This window comes from Schistocerca nitens, chromosome 1 (assembly GCF_023898315.1).
Source record: "Schistocerca nitens isolate TAMUIC-IGC-003100 chromosome 1, iqSchNite1.1, whole genome shotgun sequence".
Classification (NCBI taxonomy): Eukaryota; Metazoa; Arthropoda; class Insecta; order Orthoptera; family Acrididae; genus Schistocerca; species Schistocerca nitens.
In genome coordinates, this window is record NC_064614.1 from 262,827,863 (window position 1) to 262,847,980 (window position 20,118).

The following is a 20,118-nucleotide window of genomic DNA, read 5'->3' on the forward strand; positions in this document are numbered from 1 at the left end:
CATTCCGTCACGCTGACCACTCAGCTACCGGGGGCGGACAGAGCGAGGTGAAGAAACGAACACAGTAAGCTGCTTCAAATGAATGTTGCAGTAATTATTCAGAGATGAAGAGGCTAGCACAGGATAGCGTAGCGTGGAGATCTGCATTGAACTAGTCTTCGGACCGAAGAACACAACAACAGGACTGGAACGACTCTCCGCCACATGCAAGCATAAGCTCCATAGTGATGCATCCTGCAGAATGCTACTCTCTGCGTAAACATTTCTATTGCTATATCTTGCCTCTTTGATTCTGAGTTGCTAAATGATCTCAAGGAGCTGTTGGCATTACGTGTCAGTTCTGACAACATCGATTAATCTAATACTTTCTAACACTTTGGAAAGGTCGTTAAACGTGCAAACCGTTCCAGAAGGGTACATATAATGTAAAACGGTATAACGGTTGATAGGGTTTACTACAACGTAACATCCGATGTGTTTGGTGTACACATCATGAATACACTGTGGGGTCGTATTCAATGTGTTTGTCCTTGTCTGTAAACGGTAGCTGCTGCTTGACAGAACAATTGGCTCTGAGCACTATGGGACTTAACATCTGAGGTCATCAGTCCCCTAGACTTAGTACTTAAACCTAACTAACCTAAGGACATCACACACATCCATGCCCAAGGCAGGATTCGAACCTGTGCCGTAGCAGCCGCGTGGTTCCGGACTGAAGTGCCTAGAACCGCTTGGCCACAACGGCCGGCACAGAACAATTATATTCATCGTTGCCGAGCAGGTTAACACGGTATAGGATAGCCCTCATTCCTGCATGTGGATTACCGTGTCATGAATACTCACCCCTTTGTGGCATCCTGAAATGTCAGGCATATGTGTACGGAAAATATGCGGTGAAGAGAAGCGGTTACCCAATAAACCCAACTAATGGACATGTACGATATATCAGCCATTTAACGTCGTTGGCTGCGTTGTACTGCAGTACAATAGTACTTAATTTCGAATGCTGACACAAAATTGGATGCCTTACGATTCCACGGATTGCTACAAAGATTATGAAATTCGCCGTAAAGTCCATCCACTTACGGGAGTTTAATGTTTGTATTAATCTGTTGCAATAATTGTTGCCTTCAAGCGACAGTTATTATATGTAAGAAAAACATTTGTGAATATAATGACTTCAATATCAATCAACGTAAAATACAAGCCTAATAACTACTTCATTAAACAGAAGACGAACATTCGAAAAATTTAATGGTTGCTCGATTAGTTTTGGCTTCCACTTTGTTCGTCTTGATTTCGTATATATAAAAGGGGCAGCCAAATGTAAACGAGACGGATGGAATGAAAGTAATTAAACTGTTCATTATTTCAATATAATGGCCGCAGCTGCAAATTCATTTATCTCACTATGAGACGAGACGCGCGGCTGCGAATTCATTTATCTCACTATGAGACAAGACGGTCAGTGCCTTCATGAAAAAAGTTTGAGGTTGCCTATGGAACCATGCTAGTACCCTGGTGTGCATCTCTTCGTCCGAAGCAAATCGATGGCCACGAATACCTTTTTTCCGAGCTCCAAAGATATGTAAATCGTATAAGGAGAGATCATGACTTAATACAGGATATGTAAGGGATTTCAGTGAAACTTCTACAGCATTACCGAAACAACCATGTGAACATGCGGGTGGGCATTGCACCCGCAAGTTGATTTGAGGTCTTGCACCTTTCGATTCATATTTCTGCTGACATGGTTTCCCAAACTTTTCCCTGGGAATATTGTGCCTATTTCTGATTCCGTCGATATGATGGTGGTCACATCAGGTGGCTCCTAAGAATTGTTATTGTTTCTCAAAACGATTACATTGCCAATATCTCTTTTTGAAGCATAACTCAGAAGAAAATAAGTCGATAATGTGTGAAAAAGAACATTGCGCCATTTTATGTTACTGTGAACCAACAAGTGGAATTAATTACATCCGAAATCTTCCTTTCAGCACCGCGCGGGTTAGCCGAACGGTCTAGGGTGCCTTGTCACAGTTCGCGTGGCTATCCCCGTCGGAGGTTCGAATCCTCCCTCGGACATGGGTGTGTGTGTCGTCCCTAACTTAAGTTAGTTTAAGTTAGATTAAATACTGTGTAAGCTTAGGGAGCGATGACCTCAGCAGCTTGGTCCCATAAGACCTTACCACAAATTTCCGGTTTCTTGCTTTCAGCCTTTTTTTTCCGTCATGGATCCTCAAAAAGATACTCTGCTAACTGGCTACACATTTTGCAAGCTGCCAAAATTTTTCTTCGTAGGAAAAAAAAAGAAGATTGTAAGCAATAAAATGAAGTTCATCTGAGATGCAATAATAGCCGATAATGTACGATTATGAGGAAAACGATCGATGCTTCCTGACGTTCGTAAAGCAAACCAAGACGGCGGAGAGTTGCACGTTTTTCTCCATTCCAACAGATTGAGGAGGTACCCACCGTGCAACGTCGTTAGGTTTTGATGCATGACGCCAACGACATCAGTGATATGAAATACCTTGCTTGCAGGTATTCGCATCAGAATGTGGTATACTAATGCAAGCAGTAAGTAGGTTTCATTGTTTTTTCAGATCCACTACTGAGTCTCGTTATTTGTTGAAAATAGTTGAGAAATAGTAGCATAAGCTCGCTAATCTATTTTAGTCACCCCCATTAAAGAGCTCACTGGTCGCTTTGGAGCGCCGTAAATGGTGTAGGACAGCTGCAAAAGTGTCACAAGACTCTGCGCAGTTGATTTAACTCATTGCTGGGAAGTGGTGGATACGTGCCAGTCAGTTGTACGTTATGGCCGTGAGATAGTCTACGTGGATGCGTGACAGAATGGCAGAGAGGAATTATTGTTTTTTGGCTTGTTCATGACCAGACCGTCAATGAAGTTTCCCTGTTTGTTGGTGTATCATTGTAGACTATTCAACGTTTATACAATGATTGGTGTACAACCCACAGCATGTAATAAAGTGACAAAACAGTGGTCCTAAAAACTGTCAGTAATAGGACAGAGAACCACCCCAAGTAAATGACGACTTCAAATTCGACAGTCATTGCTGCTCCATCTCAACCAATTTTCCAGAGTACACAGCCATAGAAATTGAATGAAACAGGCTTTTCGAGACGGGTACCTCTCAAAAAGCGATTGCTCACAGCGTCAAATGAAACTGCACGTCTTCAGTGGGCCAGTTGAGCAATAGCTGAACGGAGACGTGTGGCGTCGTTCAACGAGTCGCCATTTTGCGTCCCTTTAAATGAAGCCGGATATGGTTCCGTGACTTTTGGAGGCGTTTTTCGTAGTATGATGTGGGTCAGGCCATCGCAAACGTGAACCAGTATGTTTGTTTCAACACAAACAAACATCGCACTTTCGCCTTTATCTTCGTCGTGAGTATTCTGTGTGGACCCACCCGTCTTCCAAACGTTCGCAGGGCTGCACGCATACATTCCTGACTAGTGGTTTCACGCAGCCCCAGGCACCCGGTCCTACCTCGACTGACCTGCAAAATCTTACAATCCTAATCCAATAAAAATGCACACTAACACAAAAGAAACTAAGCATCACGAAGGATTTGTCCCAGAGGAATGGAAATCGGCTGATGTGACGTACATGTAGGACAAACAAATGATTACAAAATCGGGAAAACTGGATGATTGATTCAAAAGAAAATCTTAACAAACTGACCATTGTACAGGCAGTTATTCGGCTCGGCATTGATTGACAGTTGTAAAATTCTGTCCAGTGTCGTCAAAATCCCGTTGTGATTGAAGGGCCGTCTCAATAATGCTAAAACGTTCTCAATTATGTTACCGCGGAGTGAAACAGCGAACTCGTCATATGTTGCACCGTGGATTCCTCCACAAATATTTGTTCATGTTTTGGAAACGGTGTCCGTGCTTGTGGTAATTTCGATGCTGTGACAGGAGACCTGTAATTTTACGGCCCGGGACCCGTTGTTTACCCGTCGTAACGCGTTTATTTAGCGGACAGGAAATCCATCGAACAGCACCCGCCGGTAAGGTAAGTTCCTTATATAACACTTCTCCATTTACTCAGAGTTGAGTGTATTTCCATTTACTTAGAGTTGAGTGTATTTTAGTAAAAATTTTTGTAGGTTTGCACACGGATACTAAGCGTCAACACACTTTACTTTTGAAAAAAAGTAATCACTTTTACTCAGGTTCCTTGCCTAATTGCCGTCCAACTCTATTAATCACTTAATTTGTATAAAGTGTCTGCTTTCGTATGCTGTTACTTTTTAAACAAGTCGCTATTTACATAGTTACAATTTTAATACATTCCTATATCACATATTATTGTTGACATTCCACTCATACTTACTGCATATTGAGTTTCATTTTAGGAGTTTTTAAAACGCTAGATTAGCTTTGATTATTTCCATAAACAGTCATAACTGTTTAGTTTGTAAATAATAGAATCATTTACATTCATATTATAGAATAAACTTACGTAAGTTACACCGATCGTCCTTATGTATGTTTCGGTATCAGAAATCTTTACATAAGAAACATTATACATACCGGTAATTCCTTTCACATTATTCATGGGATCTTGTTATTTATTTATGGAGCAGGTTGGAAAGCATCGGCATCTACTTCAATTACACTACGCGCTGCTTGTCTAACTATGGTTAGCATCTCCTCTAGGAATAAAGGAAGGAATCTTTTTGACTACAGGCCCATCGAATTACTAAAAAAGCGCTTATGACTCGTATATCATGTTACAAGGAGACTCTCAATCAGCATTGTTCCTGGTAGATTCTTGTTATGTTCCTAACACATGAAACAGACATTGTTTACTTCAGACGAAGTGTAACTTACGTACTCAGGACATGTGTTTAATCGCCATAAATCTCTTTGTATACACACTGTAAAGAGAGAAATTGGTGTTGGGAGGTTTTGAAGCAGTGGCTGTACCCCGTGTTCGGTAGCATCGAACCTATATCATTACGACGTCACTTAGCGGACTGCTACTGCATATACTTTGAATCTTTCATTCATATCACACGGGGTACAGCCACTGCTATATAGGGTGTTACAAAAATGACCGGTATATTTGAAACGGCAATAAAAACTAAACGAGCAGCGATAGAAATACACCGTTTGTTGCAATATGCTTGGGACAACAGTACATTTTCAGGCAGACAAACTTTCGAAATTACAGTAGTTACAATTTTCAACAACAGATGGCGCTGCGGTCTGGGAAACTCTATAGTACGATATTTTCCACAAATCCACCATGCGTAGCAATAATATGGCGTAGTCTCTGAATGAAATTACCCGAAACCTTTGACAACGTGTCTGGCGGAACGGCTTCACATGCAGATGAGATGTACTGCTTCAGCTGTTCAATTGTTTCTGGATTCTGGCGGTACACCTGGTCTTTCAAGTGTCCCCACAGAAAGAAGTCACAGGGGTTCATGTCTGGCGAATAGGGAGGCCAATCCACGCCGCCTCCTGTATGTTTCGGATAGCCCAAAGCAATCACACGATCATCGAAATATTCATTCAGGAAATTAAAGACGTCGGCCGTGCGATGTGGCCGGGCACCATCTCGCATAAACCACGAGGTGTTCGCAGTGTCGTCTAAGGCAGTTTGTACTGCCACAAATTCACGAAGAATGTCCAGATAGCGTGATGCAGTAATCGTTTCGGATCTGAAAAATGGGCCAATGATTCCTTTGGAAGAAATGGCGGCCCAGACCAGTACTTTTTGAGGATGCAGGGACGATGGGACTGCAACATGGGGCTTTTCGGTTCCCCATATGCGCCAGTTCTGTTTATTGACGAAGCCATCCAGGTAAAAATAAGCTTCGTCAGTAAATCAAATGCTGCCCACATGCATATCGCCGTCATCAATCCTGTGCACTATATCGTTAGCGAATGTCTCTCGTGCAGCAGTGGTAGCGGCGCTGAGGGGTTGCCGCGTTTGAATTTTGTATGGATAGAGGTGTAAACTCTGGCGCATGAGACGATACGTGGACGTTGGCGTCATTTGGACCGCAGCTGCAACACGGCGAACGGAAACCCGAGGCCGCTGTTGGATCACCTGCTGCACTAGCTGCGCGTTGCCCTCTGTGGTTGCCGTACGCGGTCGCCCTACCTTTCCAGCACGTTCATCCGTCACGTTCCCAGTCCGTTGAAATTTTTCAAACAGATCCTTTATTGTATCGCTTTTTGGTCCTTTGGTTACATTAAACCTCCGTTGAAAACTTCGTCTTGTTGCAACAACACTGTGTTCTAGGCAGTGGAATTCCAACACCAGAAAAATCCTCTGTTCTAAGGAATAAACCATGTTGTCTACAGCACACTTGCACGTTGTGAACAGCACACGCTTACGGCAGAAAGACGACGTACAGAATGGCGCACCCACAGACTGCGTTGTCTTCTATATCTTTCACATCACTTGCAGCGCCATCTGTTGTTGAAAATTGTAACTACTGTAATTTAGAAAGTTTGTCTGCCTGAAAATGTACTGTTGTCCCAAGCATATTGCAACAAACGGTGTATTTCTATCGCTGCTCGTTTAGTTTTTATTGCCGTTTCAAATATACCGGTCATTTTTGAAACACCCTGTATATACTATTTCTTACAAATAAATTTTATTCGCATGAAGTGCGACCCGTTAAACTTGTATGGTACGCTGGCATACTCAAACCGCGTTAATGCACTTTTCGCTGAAAAGAAACAACTTAAAACTAAATGTGTAGTAGCTCAGTGGCCTCTGATTATTCAGTCATTCTTTTACATCAGTATGCAGCCGTCTTATTCGCCTGTTCTGCTCAGTAAATCACCAGCTTCACATTCCTTTACCCTGTAAAGAGAAGTATCTACAAAATTCTATTAAGCGTGAGATACTTATGCTCCCCGTCCTGAATCCTGCTCTAATCTTAGTTGTCATCGTTAATACCCTTGAATGTATGTTACACGTTCTGCAGTCCACTTTCTGTAAACGCCCATACATATCTGTATATGTTCACATTATCATTTTATGTAGATATTACTGGTAGTCTCTTTTACATTTCGTTAGTTCAAAATTACATATACATATTGGAAGTAGTCCACCTTAATTTTTTAGTTATAATATAGTTATCCTTCTTTCTTCCTATATGTATATAATTCTTCTAAATATGTGTGTGAACGAGTTGCTTTTCATTGCGTCAGGTCGTTTATCATGTCAGCTGTCTAATAATTAAACCTCCTGAGGCCGTGTTTACATGCGCATGTGCGCGAGTCGTTGCTTTCACCTCGTCTGCTGACGTAGCTCACCGTTGCGATTACACCACAGTGTGTCTCGCAAGTTCTACTCTGCTTCGCTGCTCCTCGGCGAGAAAACCGAATGATTGCCCAATCATTCCGAACTACGTGGCCACCAACATCACCAGATTTTAACCCGTGTGGTTTCTGGCTGATGGCTTACCTTAAGGTTTGTCAGCGGGACACTGACATAGATGTTGAAGAGGAACATTGCGGTAGAGGTATCCAACATTTGAGCCGGCTGAAGTGGCCGTGCGGTTAAAGACGCTGCAGTCTGGAACCGCAAGACCGCTACGGTCGCAGGTTCGAATCCTGCCTCGGGCATGGATGTTTGTGATGTCCTTAGGTTAGTTAGGTTTAACTAGTTCTAAGTTCTAGGGGACTAATGACCTCAGCAGTTGAGTCCCATAGTGCTCAGAGCCATTTGAACCATTTATCCAACATTTCTCCAGTTGTGTTCCAGGCAGCCGTTGATGCAGATAGTCATCACATTCTGCAACGTTTGTAGTCAGCAACGTAAAGATGGAAAACAAAACGTGTGTCTTTCAATGATTTATTCGTTATTCCCCTTCCACATGTCCTTACCAATGATTCGACAAAGTTTCATTGCACTACGATCATTCGCTTTTCATGGGGGGGGGGGGGGCTTTATGTAGCGAAAGTTTAATTATAACCGCGCTGTATGTAATATCTCTATTATTAGCCACAGAGAAGCTGTTTCATTGCTTGTGTGTAAACTGCGGATTATGTGTGTCGGAAGGAGAGTCATTCCATCTGACATTTATTTGTCAGTTTGCAACAGTCTTTATAATATGCGTTGTTTTTACATATTCCGATTTGAATACGAGAGGAGTAATCCAGAGAATACAAATGAGATGCGATCCTATTCCTTCAGGAAGTTGTAAAGGGATCTCAGCTTCGTTTCCAAATCGACATTTCCTATACGGAAAAGAGAGAGGGTGGTAGCAGCAGTGTCGACAGTCGATGTTCACTCTACAGATCGCGAACACGTAATTGTCCTCATTCGGGTGGATTTTCGCAAGTTACGCCGCTTGCTGTGTCGACGAAGTGGGTCGCCGACTCTATTCGATAGCTCTCGCCCCAGTTAGAGGTGATCCACCTCGTAATCAAGTTCTCCTACATCGACGTCTCCGGTTAGTCAGTTCCTACAAGGAACGGAGGTTAACGACCTACCAGAGTAGAAACAACGTCTTTTAGGGGAGAATGGGGCAGGAAGTCGGTTAAGGGCTTTCTGAAGGAGCTGTTCCAGCAAATACTTCAACCGATTTAGGGAAACTGCAGAAATTCTTAACCGGCATATTCGAAAGGAGATCCGAATCCTTCCTCGCAGCGGTACATCGCTATTCTACACAGTACGAGTATTCCGAAAGCGGATCGCGTCAGCGTGTACGTAGTTGACGTTCAGAATTGTTAATCTAATCTTTTGTAGACCTCCTTTAGACTTTCATTACTCGTTGATCCAATCTGGGTTGAGCAGCACTTCACACTTTCGTTCTTGCGTTTCTGCGCCAGTGGAGATCAGTGATGTTGTTCACCAGTTTTATTTACACAGTGTCATTTTGATTGTGCTTTATTTTGAAGAATAGTGAAAACGACGACAGTAAATACATAAAATATGTCCTTGACCTGACAGATATTTTCATGCTAGATAAATAATTTGGATAGATTCGACAAGTATTCTTTGTTTTATCTATTACTTCTTCTTTCAATTTTAAGTTATTTCATACTGTATTGTCGATTTTATTTATGCAGATACAAAATGTTTCTATTTGTGTGTATGAATTTTGTTTCATTCACTTTTATGTAATGCTAACGTACTGAACGTATGCTCTGTAAAATTTGTAGTTTGTATAATGAAGATCTATGTCCATTGCGTCATAATTATTACCTGTCTACTGTAAATGAAAAAGAGGACAGGCCGGAATGGAAACGTAGTGAGAGACAGGGAAATTCGTCAGTGGGGAAACAGTTTAGGTAATGGGGAGAGAATAAAGGGTTTTGAAACTGTTTAAACTGACGATGTGAGGGGATGAAGAAGGAAGTACTGTGGCGAGAAGAAGTTGAAGTGATGCTTTTTTTCGTGAAATCGCATTTAGAAGAGTTTCGTCGCATATAGTGTACCGAGAAAAGACGCAAGCCAGATTGGAAGGCGGAAGAAGAAGCGGAACTAACTTTCTGGTAAAGTTTCGCAAGACAAAAGTAAAGAACAGAATAGACCAAGAACTATTTAATGCTTGACGGCAGGTATGTTGTGTTTGAAGAATTGAGCATATAAGAAGTAAATAGTCGGCGTCTGTGGAGTGTGAAGCCACCGGAACCTTACTGGTAAGCGTATTTGGACTGCGTAGTTCAGACGAGCTATAGCAAACGAACGAACTATATTGTGTGATATTATGTGTAAAGAAGAATTTTAAGTGAGCTTTCACATACATCGTATAATTTAGAACCTTTTAATTAACTGTAAGGGCACAGTATGTCTATGTGGAAGTAAAATTTAAAACCAGCGGAGAACGTCTTCGTCAGTCCTTGTTCGGCTCACCTGAAGATGGCTGACAGTTGTCCAGCCGAAATATCGTGGAATGAATTTTACGACGACCGACTGCAATCCCGAAATCTACTTTGAACACTGTATGTGGAAGCTTTAAATAAAAGTACTCATGAGCCAAATATACGTAATAGAGTGGGTGTTCATTGTTGCCATTATGGTTTTCGCATAATGATTCATCTATATGCACCATGAAGTTTTTTCCTGGTTTATTCTGAACATTCGAAGTGCGGTGTACTATTTGCAGTGTAGTCTTTATTACATTGTCAGGTGATTTATTAAATTCAGAGCAGCGTCACCGCCGTTTGCTACCATCTTAGCAGTGACAGAGAGGTCGGCGATACACAACAGCTAGATGTATGCAACCAGCGGTAGGGCTATTCAGAGTACATCTTGGATGGCACTCAAAACAATAACAAGAAATTATACTGACGGCATAGAATGACACAATCGTCATTAGATCAGTGCAGTTCAGTTAATTAGACAAAATAGAAATTATACTGACGGTATAGAATGACACAATCGTCATTAGATCAGTGCAGTTCAGTTAATTAGTCAAAATAAACCGGAGGGGGTAAATAATAAAAATTATATTAAATTAATGGTTGTTTTATTATTTTATTTACACGTGTAGTTCCGTAGGACCAAATCTCAGGGTCATGGAATGTATCAGAACATGAAATTACAACATAAAAGTAATAACAGATAAAATAACATGTTTATGAACCCAAAAGAGTCAAGCCATAAGTGTAAGTAAACGCAATCAAAAATATAACATAAGAATCAGCTTAATTTTTCAAGGAACTCCTCAACACAATAGAAGGGGTGATCCATGAGGAAACTCTTCAGTTTCGATTTGAAAGCGGGTGGATTACTGCTTAGCTTATCGAAAATGGATGCAGCAGGATGTGTTAATCATTATCATTCGATGACATGTGCTTCATGATAACATACTTCTCGGACAAAAGTCTTCAAAATTTCTTGCTTTAACGTTGACATAAGTACAGACACTGATCAGCAAATTCATATATACTCCATCAGTTACTCAATTAATTTTTTTAGTATAATTAATTATTCTATAATTGTGTTTTTGTTGTATTATATATGTGCATAAATGTGTGTCCGTATTGACATTGGCCAGGTGAAAAGCGTGAGGCAGTGCAACAATAGAAAAATTTTGTTTATCAGTGTATAGATTAGATAAACTTGAGCAAAATGCTAGCGACATTGTAGGGGTGATCAGGTGAGCAGGAAAGAGTGCTTGAAATCGAATTCAGTAAAATAGCATATAGATAGTAGGCTACAGCAATGAATAGAGCCATCGTCATCACCAGACATTTAGCATCCATCTCAAGGCTTTTTCACGTTAGTTACATGTTCCATAGGTTTGTGCAAACATTTCTACTCATGCAGTTACGCTTCATAACTAGTTTCTTTTCAAGCTACCAGTTTTTATATATAAATTATTCCATAGGGATGAAGGAGTTGTACAGGAGAAATTACTTTAGGATAGATTTAAAAACTGCTTTGCTAACTTTTATTGGATAAATAAATAAAACTTTTTGCTGGTGCATGTTGAACTCCTTTTGAACCACTGATAGGTTTAATAATACGTAATAAAGGCTATTTTTTCATAAGAAAGGACATCTATCCTTTTCAAATTGTGATGTATTAATTAGGATGAATTCATTAGCGAACATATATAATGTGATGATGCAGTTAAAATGCATAACTCTTGAAGAGATACCTAAATGATGACGTCAGCTGAAGACCACATATTATTTTACTGCTTGCTTTCAGGCAATGAACACTTTCTTTCAAAGCGTTGAGTTACCCCTGAAAATTACGCCATAAAACACTATTGAGTGGAAATATGTCAGGCGGATGATTCGTTTATTTTCAAGACTAGTGACTATGTGAAGACCAAAAGTAGCCTAAGTCAATTCTTTGAGAAGCACGGTAATATGCTTCTTACAGTTCAAGTGTTCGTCAATATGTACACCCGAATCTTGAAGTATCAACAGTATTTACTGACCCCCGTTCATCTGCTAAGTAATTTGTTGGTATGGCAAATGGTTCAAATGGCTCTAAGCAATATGGGACTTAATATCTGAGGTCATCAGTCCCCTAGACTCAGAACTACTTAAACCTAACTAACCTAAGTACATCACACACGTCCATGCCAGAGACAGTATTCGATCCTAGGACCGTAGCAGCAGTGCGGTTGCGGACTGAAGCGCCTAGAACCACTCGGCCACAGCGGCCGGTTGTTGGCATGACAATTTCTTGTACAGAACTGAATATAGTGTTGTTTATCAAACGTTTTTATGGGCTGAGGTCTAGGAACCGTGCCCTAACTTTATTACGGGATATGTATAAAAATTATTGTCAAATTGACCATGGTTCCGACAGCACTAAGGCGGTCTTCATCAGGATAAAAATTACATCGGATTACATGTGAACACACCATAGGGGAAAAACATCAGAGCAAAAATGCTCTCATGAAATAGAAATTGTCACAAGAATAAAAATTAAAATGTAAAATGTTACATGTTTGTCAATTGAAATAAAATATTTCATCGAAATAAAGTGGCTGCCGCGAGGTCGCTTAGGGTCAAGAACTGCATCAGACAGCCGCTACCGTCACACTTTTTTTTTTGTTGATCTTATTTTGTTCTATATTGTTCGTTGAATTTGTTCGTGGCGGACGTCCGATGACACTCGTTCAGGTCGTTCGTTGATCCGTTCACTCAGTTTTTTTTATTACAGAGGGTAGCTAAACCCTCTGACCGAACACGCTGAGCTACCGTGCCGGCTAAAACATACTAGACGGCTAACAGACCAAGGCAGCCACGAGTTGGACACGAAAACAGATTCTCGCGTCGCTTATAGGAGTGGAAATGGTCCACAGGGATAGATGCATACTTGTGTTGATCCACTGTGTCCTCCAGAATGATGAGATCAGCCAGGGAGTGCTCTCCGGCCGGGAAGCTTGGAGTGCAAGCGATGAATAGCAGTCAGCATGCAGAATGAGATTTTCACTCAGCAGCGGAGTGTGCGCTGATATGAAACTTCCTGGCAGATTAAAACTGTGTGCCCGACCGAGACTCGAACTCGGGACCTTTGCCTTTCGCGGGCAAGTGCTCTACCATCTGAGCTACCGAAGCACGACTCACGCCCGGTCCTTCTGTAAAGTTTGGAAGGTAGGAGACAAGATACTGGCAGAAGTAAAGCTGTGAGGACCGGGCATGAGTCGTGCTTCGGTAGCTCAGATGGTAGAGCACTTGCCCGCGAAAGGCAAAGGTCCCAAGTTCGAGTCTCAGTCAGGCACACAGTTTTAATCTGCCAGGAAGTTTCAGCAGTCAGCATGGCTGCGTCGACTAGGCGGCTGCTGCGGAGTCCCATACGTAACAGCGTTCAGTGAACGGTCGTTGATGCGACATCGCTGGTAGCCCCTTGGTTCATCTGGGCGCTCAGTATATAAGAAACTGCATGTCCATTCGCCCGCATATATCACTGCAACCGTTGTTCAGCCATATCTTCTATAGCCCTTGGTGCACCGCAGTTGCCTCGGCGCCAGTTTTGGGTAGCGCCATTTTGCCATATACGGTATACCTGAACCATGGCGGGACGCGAACTGTTTACAAACTTAGCCATTTCTGTAATGCACCCACTCTTGGCTAGGAAACCAATGATCATGAGCTTTTGGATATCAGATAAATCGCACCGATTCCGTATTACGATAATGAGTGTACTGTTTCTCCGCGTCCCCCAAGTACACTTTATATACCTCCTCCTCCCCCACCACAATTGTTAGTGCTGCCACCTGCCGTCTGTGAGTGGTTATTGCATGTTACCATCGAAAATAGGCGGTTTTTAATAGTGGCTTGTGTGTTTCAGTAACTGTTTTCAGTAAGTGATAAAAATTATGTCCAGGCATTTCTCGTTGAAAGTAAGGCTTTAACTGTAGGTTGAGATTTGCAAGGGACTCACCAAGACTGTGCCATTCCTAAGTCTTACATGGTATCAGTGTTCGTGGAATGGCGAACTTTAATCATTCATACTTATTTCACTTTGTACTCTTTCAGAGCTACGGATGGGTATCAGACGCAGAATACTAGTGAAGACAGTGTTTTCACGTTGAGAGCCCTCGCGCGGGACGCGGTGCGGGGTAGTGCGAAGCCGCATAATTGCAGCGGCCGCTGCCTGGCTGTCTGATTAGTTTCGGCCACTAATCTGAGGATTGCGACCGTTAGCGGCGGCTCCGTAATCAGTACCGCAACAGGCTGCGCGATTCCTCGACGCTGTCTCCGTCACCGCAGACGCAGTACACGGAGAGAACTTCCTCTTCCTGGCGATACGTTTGCAATAGAGAACATCTTAAGTGTGCTCCGTATCTTCCTTTTGTGGGTCACAATATTTGTTTTTTTCAACTTGGCGGATTCTTTCGTAACGTCTTGGTAAAACAATTTACGCTGAAGCGCCAAAGAAACTGGTTTAGGCACGCGTATTCAAATACAGAAATAAGTGAACAAGTGCAATACGGCGATGCGGTTCGCAATGCCTATAGAAAACAACAAATGTCTGGCGCAGTTGCTAAATTGGTTACTGCTGCCACAATGCCAGATTATCAACATTTAAGTGAGTTTGAACGTGATGTTATAGTCGGCGCACGAGCGTTGGGACGCATCTCCGAGGTAGCGGTGAAGTGAGGATTTTCCCGCACGATCGTTTCACGTGTGTACCGTAAATATCAGAAATCCACAAAAACATCAAATCTCCGCCATCGCTGCGGCCGGAAAAAAATCATGCAAGAACAGGACCAAGCAAGTGAAGAGAATAGTTCAACATTACAGAAGTGCATCCCTTCCACAAATTGCTGCAGATTTCAATGCTGGGCTATCAACAAGAGTCAGAGTGCGAACGAACTATTAAATGAAATATCATCGATATGGGCTTTCGCAGCCGAAGGCCCACTCACGTACCCTTGATGACTGCATGACACAAAGCTTTACGCCTCGCCTGGGCCCGTCAACACATTGGACTGTCGATGACTGGAAACATGTTGCCTGGTCGGACGAGCCTCGTTTCAAATTGTATCGAACGGATGGACGTATACGGGTATGGAGACAGCCTCATGAATTCACGGACCCTGCATGTCAACATAGGACTGTTAAAGCTGGTGGAGGCTTTGTAATGGTGTGGGGCGTGTGAAGTTGGTATGGTATGGGACTCCTGATACGTCTAGATACGACTCTGACAGGTGACGCGTACGTAAGCATCCTGTCTGATCACCTGCAACCATTCATGTCCACGGTGCATTTCGACGGACTTGGGAAATTTCAGCAGGACAATGCGACACCCCACACGTCCATAATTGCTACAGTGGCTCCAGGAACACATTTCTGACTTTAAACACTTCCGCTGGTCACCAAACTCTACAGACATGAACATTATTGAGCATACCTGGGATGCCTTGCAAGGTACTGTTCAGAAGAGATCTCCACCCCGTCGTATTCTTACGGACTTATGGACAGTTCCCTCCAGCTCTACTTCAGACATTAGACGAGTCCACGCCTCGTCGTGTTGCAGCACTTCTGCGTGCTCACGGAGGCCCTACACGATGTTAGGCAGGTGTACCAGTTCCTTTGGCTCTTCACTGTAATATTTAAGGGTGAAAGGCAAACAAAACTTTCTCGGTCTACTATTATTTGTTTGATTTTCTGCTGATTAGGACATAAACAGGTAACAACTGATTAGTATTTGTAACGTATCTATGTAACTGGCATTCACGATTCTAAAGCACTCTTCTATAAAAAAAGTCGATGTAACTCATCGTCCACACTTAACTAGCTGACGCATCCGGAATTTCTTTGGTATTTATCTAGCCAGTTTTATATAAGAATCGACACCTTATGTGTCCTCTTGCAGTAGATTCGGTATGCGATGATCCCGGGCAGTTAGTGTACGTTGGGCGCAGCTGCTTCGCATGTCTTTAACGCGATTTTGTAACCGTCTCTATGGCAACACCTCTTCATAGCTTTGTACACGGCTATCGTTCTCGCCTAGAGCCGTGTGTGTTTCACTGTTGCAAGCTGTCAAAAGCGCTGCGAGGTGTCAAGGATTACCTTAAGCTAACTCGATTGTAGGAATGTCTTAGTAGTAAAGAATAAGCATATTGAAAGTTAATGCGTGACGCGGATTTTTTTCACGCTTTTCAGTGTGTTCGACATTATATCTCTTGCACTATATGTCATACTATGATATATTTGTGTGGGTACATTCATAGGCATATGCAGATACTGTCTGCGAAATATGTAGCGAATAAAGCCTATAGCAAAGAAGTAATAAATGTAAACATCATGCGTGGTACGCATCTCAGTGTCTATGACATCATATCTCCGGATCTACGTGTGGTGCATTTAAGGGTATTTGAATACTGTCTGCTAAATTTATTACGAATACAGTTAGTCTCACAGAAGTAATAAATTTAAAGGTCATGCATGATGCGGCAATGTTTCACGCGTCTCATTGTTTGACGTCATATCTCCTGAACTCTGATGTATAGGTGGTTCTTATGCCCTACAGCGATTGTTGCCTCACACAAGGAGATATGTGTACCAAGTTTGGCTGAAGTTGATTTAGTGTTTTAGGAGGAGATGTGTAATATACAGGGTCAACATTAATGAGACCGACAAACTGGAGGAACGGATTTCTGTCGTGAAATGGAGGAAAAAATGGCCAATAAACATATGTGGCCGGAAATGCACAGTTGCCACGGTAGATAGCGCTGACGAATGACAGTTCCTCTGACCATTTCCCGTGTGTTGCAGGCAGTGTGATTGATGCAGCGTAGTGTAAGCAACAGAATGGTCCGGTACCGAAGTCGAGAACCAGTCGAGACGGTGTTTGTGTACAGTCAAGGAGATGGAAACGGTCGAGAAACAGAACGGCTGTATCAAAACAAGTACCCTCACAGACCACATCACACAACATTTCAGGCCCTTTTTGAGTGTTTGTGTGATAATAGGTTCTTTCAGATAGACGAACGTACAGGGAGGTGGCGGAGTGTGCGTACATCAGGTTTGAAGGAGCAGGTCCTACAGGAAATTGAGATGAACCCTAGTACAAGCTCCAGACAAGTAGCCCGCCACATAGCGAAAGCCAGAGTACGATTATGTGTGTCCTGCATGACAACTGCTACTATCTCTATCACCTGCAATCTCATGGAGACCACTTTGAACAACCGATGAGACATGGATGCGATGCAGCTCTGTACTGTGTTCCGGGACGATTTGTTGTTGTTGAACGCTCGCCGTCCATTTCCGGTCACGTGTTCACAGGACCTTTTTACCACAATTTCCAGTCAGGTCTCTGTCCCTGCAGTCTGTCAGTTTTATTAATCTTCACCCTGTACGTGCGCGCACACACACACACACACACACATATTTCCAAATATATATCGATACTGAATGCCAAGTGCTGGATGATAGGGATGATAGTATAACTAGCCCCTGTTCGTAAGCTTATCCACAGATAAACTCATTTATCGCGAGAGAGGAAGAAGAGTTATCGGACTGGTCGAATTCACAGGTAGTTTATTTTTCAGTCACTATAAGTACTGTAGAAACGTGAGACAATATTTCTTACCAAAAAGTTCAGCCCTTGCGTTTTGGAATGACTTGAAACAATAGCGCCGCAACTCCTAGAACATGCCTGCAGAGAAGGTACTACGCAAGAAATAACAGAGAACTCTCGTCTTGGAAGAACGCCCTACCGAAAGAGGGAGCCCAGAGGTCGGCAAGAAAATAATGTAAGCTTTTAAAATGTTTTTTGAAGCATATTTCCATATGAAACATGTTCAAATGCCTACACCGTCAGCACACATAAATAAGAGACACTGGAGTAAAGAGTCAAACTCAAACATCATGTAGATAAGCTAAAGACAATATCAGCCTTAAGCAGGCCTGCCACGACAGCCTCCGAACTTCTGGTGGAGCCTAATGCTAACGTACAAGGTGAACCAGAACTCCACCGACAAACTTTCAGAGGTGGTAGTATGGACCAAAACAAGAAAAAAATGTCTAGTAAACATGAGTTTTAAATGCATACCTTACGATTTCATACTAGCGAGCGATTACACCCGCCATCGGGCATCGAAATAATTCGATGGTCCAAGACGAAAGTTTGTGCCAGTCCAGGACTCGAACCCGGATCTCCCACTTAGTGCCATTCAGACGTGCCTCCCATCCGTCCCAAATTCTCAACTGTCCATTCACCTTCTTGCTAACAGCGAGTCCTGTATTGCCACAAGAGACTCGGAACCTGTTGTGCAGCCGCACTGAAGTTATCAAGGCAGTCATGCCTACAGGTATATTATACATGTGATAGAGTCTACAGAGGGGATAGGCAAAATAATGTGAACACCTGTACTTAGGAATGGTTTGCTAATAAAGGGCTGATCCCCCATTTGCCCATAACACAGCTGCGATTCTTCTTGGAATACTGTCATATAATGACTGTATAGTCTCCACTGGAATGTTATGCCACTCTTCGATCAGAACCTCTTCGAACTACTGTAATGGCTTGGGAGGCAGAAATCTGCCTGGAGTCTTCGCCCCCATACCGCCCACAAGGGCTCGATAATGTTCAAGTGCGGGGACTGAGCTGGCCGGGGAAGACGCTGCAGTTCAGTTGCGTGCTCCTCATACCACGATTATTGTACTGTCCTGGCTGTGTGAACGGGTGCATTATCGTCCTGAAATATGGCACCATTGTTGGGTAACTACATTTGAATCACCGGGTGGACCTAATCACATAAAATGTTCACATAATCGTTGTCTGTAACAAGGACTTTGAGAGTAATGATAGGACCAGCAGAATACCATGATATAGCTGCCCACACCAACACACTTCCACCTCCATGCTTAACCACTGGAATCAAGCAATCAGGAGTGCAGGCTTCTTTCGGCGTTCTCCAGACGTAAACCCGGTCCGATGTTGGAAATAACGAAAATGTTGACTCGTCGGACCATAAGACGTGTTTCCACTGATCACCCGTCCAGGATTTATGCTCTTGACACCACGTTTTACGCTTCTTTGCCTTGGTTGCTGTCACTAACGATTTCGGTCTAACAGCTCGTCCATGAATATTCACTTTTTTCTCGGCGGACAGTGTCGATAGATACGGGATCTCGAAGATGGCTATTGAGCTCTGGAATCACTTCAAAAGCCGTAGTTTTGCGTTGTTTTGACACAATTCGTGTTAGCGTACTATAATATCTATCATTTAGTTATGTTTTGCGCCCACTATTACGTTTTCACAATGACATATTACCATGTAGGCTGCCATGACTGTTGAAACAGTTACTCTTGAAACATTCAATAAGTTGGCTGTCTTGGTTACTGATACTCCAGCTAATCATGCGCCCACAATCTGTCCTGTTTGGAACTCCGTTACCTCTTTCATTGCACGTCGACCTCGGCCTCTGAATGTGAGTACGAAGTGTGTACTACTCGTAAACAACCTGCACTGATGCCTAGTCCGTACTGAACACGCACAGTCCAGCGCGATACGTGCCTTACCTGCGTTGTTAACCGTCGAACACAACCATCCCATTACTACCACTGTTCACATTATTTCGCCTATCTCCTACTATTTTTCCTATGATAGGGCATACTTTAAGAACTACGAGCAGTTGCTCATCTTGGCTACTGTGAAACACATCTCTTCTACTCACCGAGCGAGGTGGCGCAGTGGTTAGCACACTGGACTCGCATTCGGGAGGACGACGGTTCAATCCCGTCTCCGGCCATCCTGATTTAGGTTTTCCGTGATTTCCCTAAATCGTTTCAGGCAAATGCCGAGATGGTTCCTTTGAAAGGGCACGGCCGATTTCCTTCCCAATCCTTCCCTAACCCGAGCTTGCGCTCCGTCTCTAATGACCTCGTTGTCGACGGGACGTTAAACACTAACCACCACCACCACCATCTCTTCTACTGCAGGCTCTTTGCTTTCCGTATTTTGGGAGGAGTTAGTACACACCAAAGTAAGGAAAAAAGTGTAGCCGGCCAGAGTGGCAGAGCGGTTCTAGGCGCTGCAGTCTGGAACCGCGCGACCGGTACGGTCCCAGGTTCGAATCCTGCCTCGGGCATGGATGTGTGTGATGTCCTTAGGTAAGTTAGGTATAACTAGTTCTAAGTTCTAGGGGACTGATGACGACCGCAGTTTAAGTCCCATAGTGCTCAGA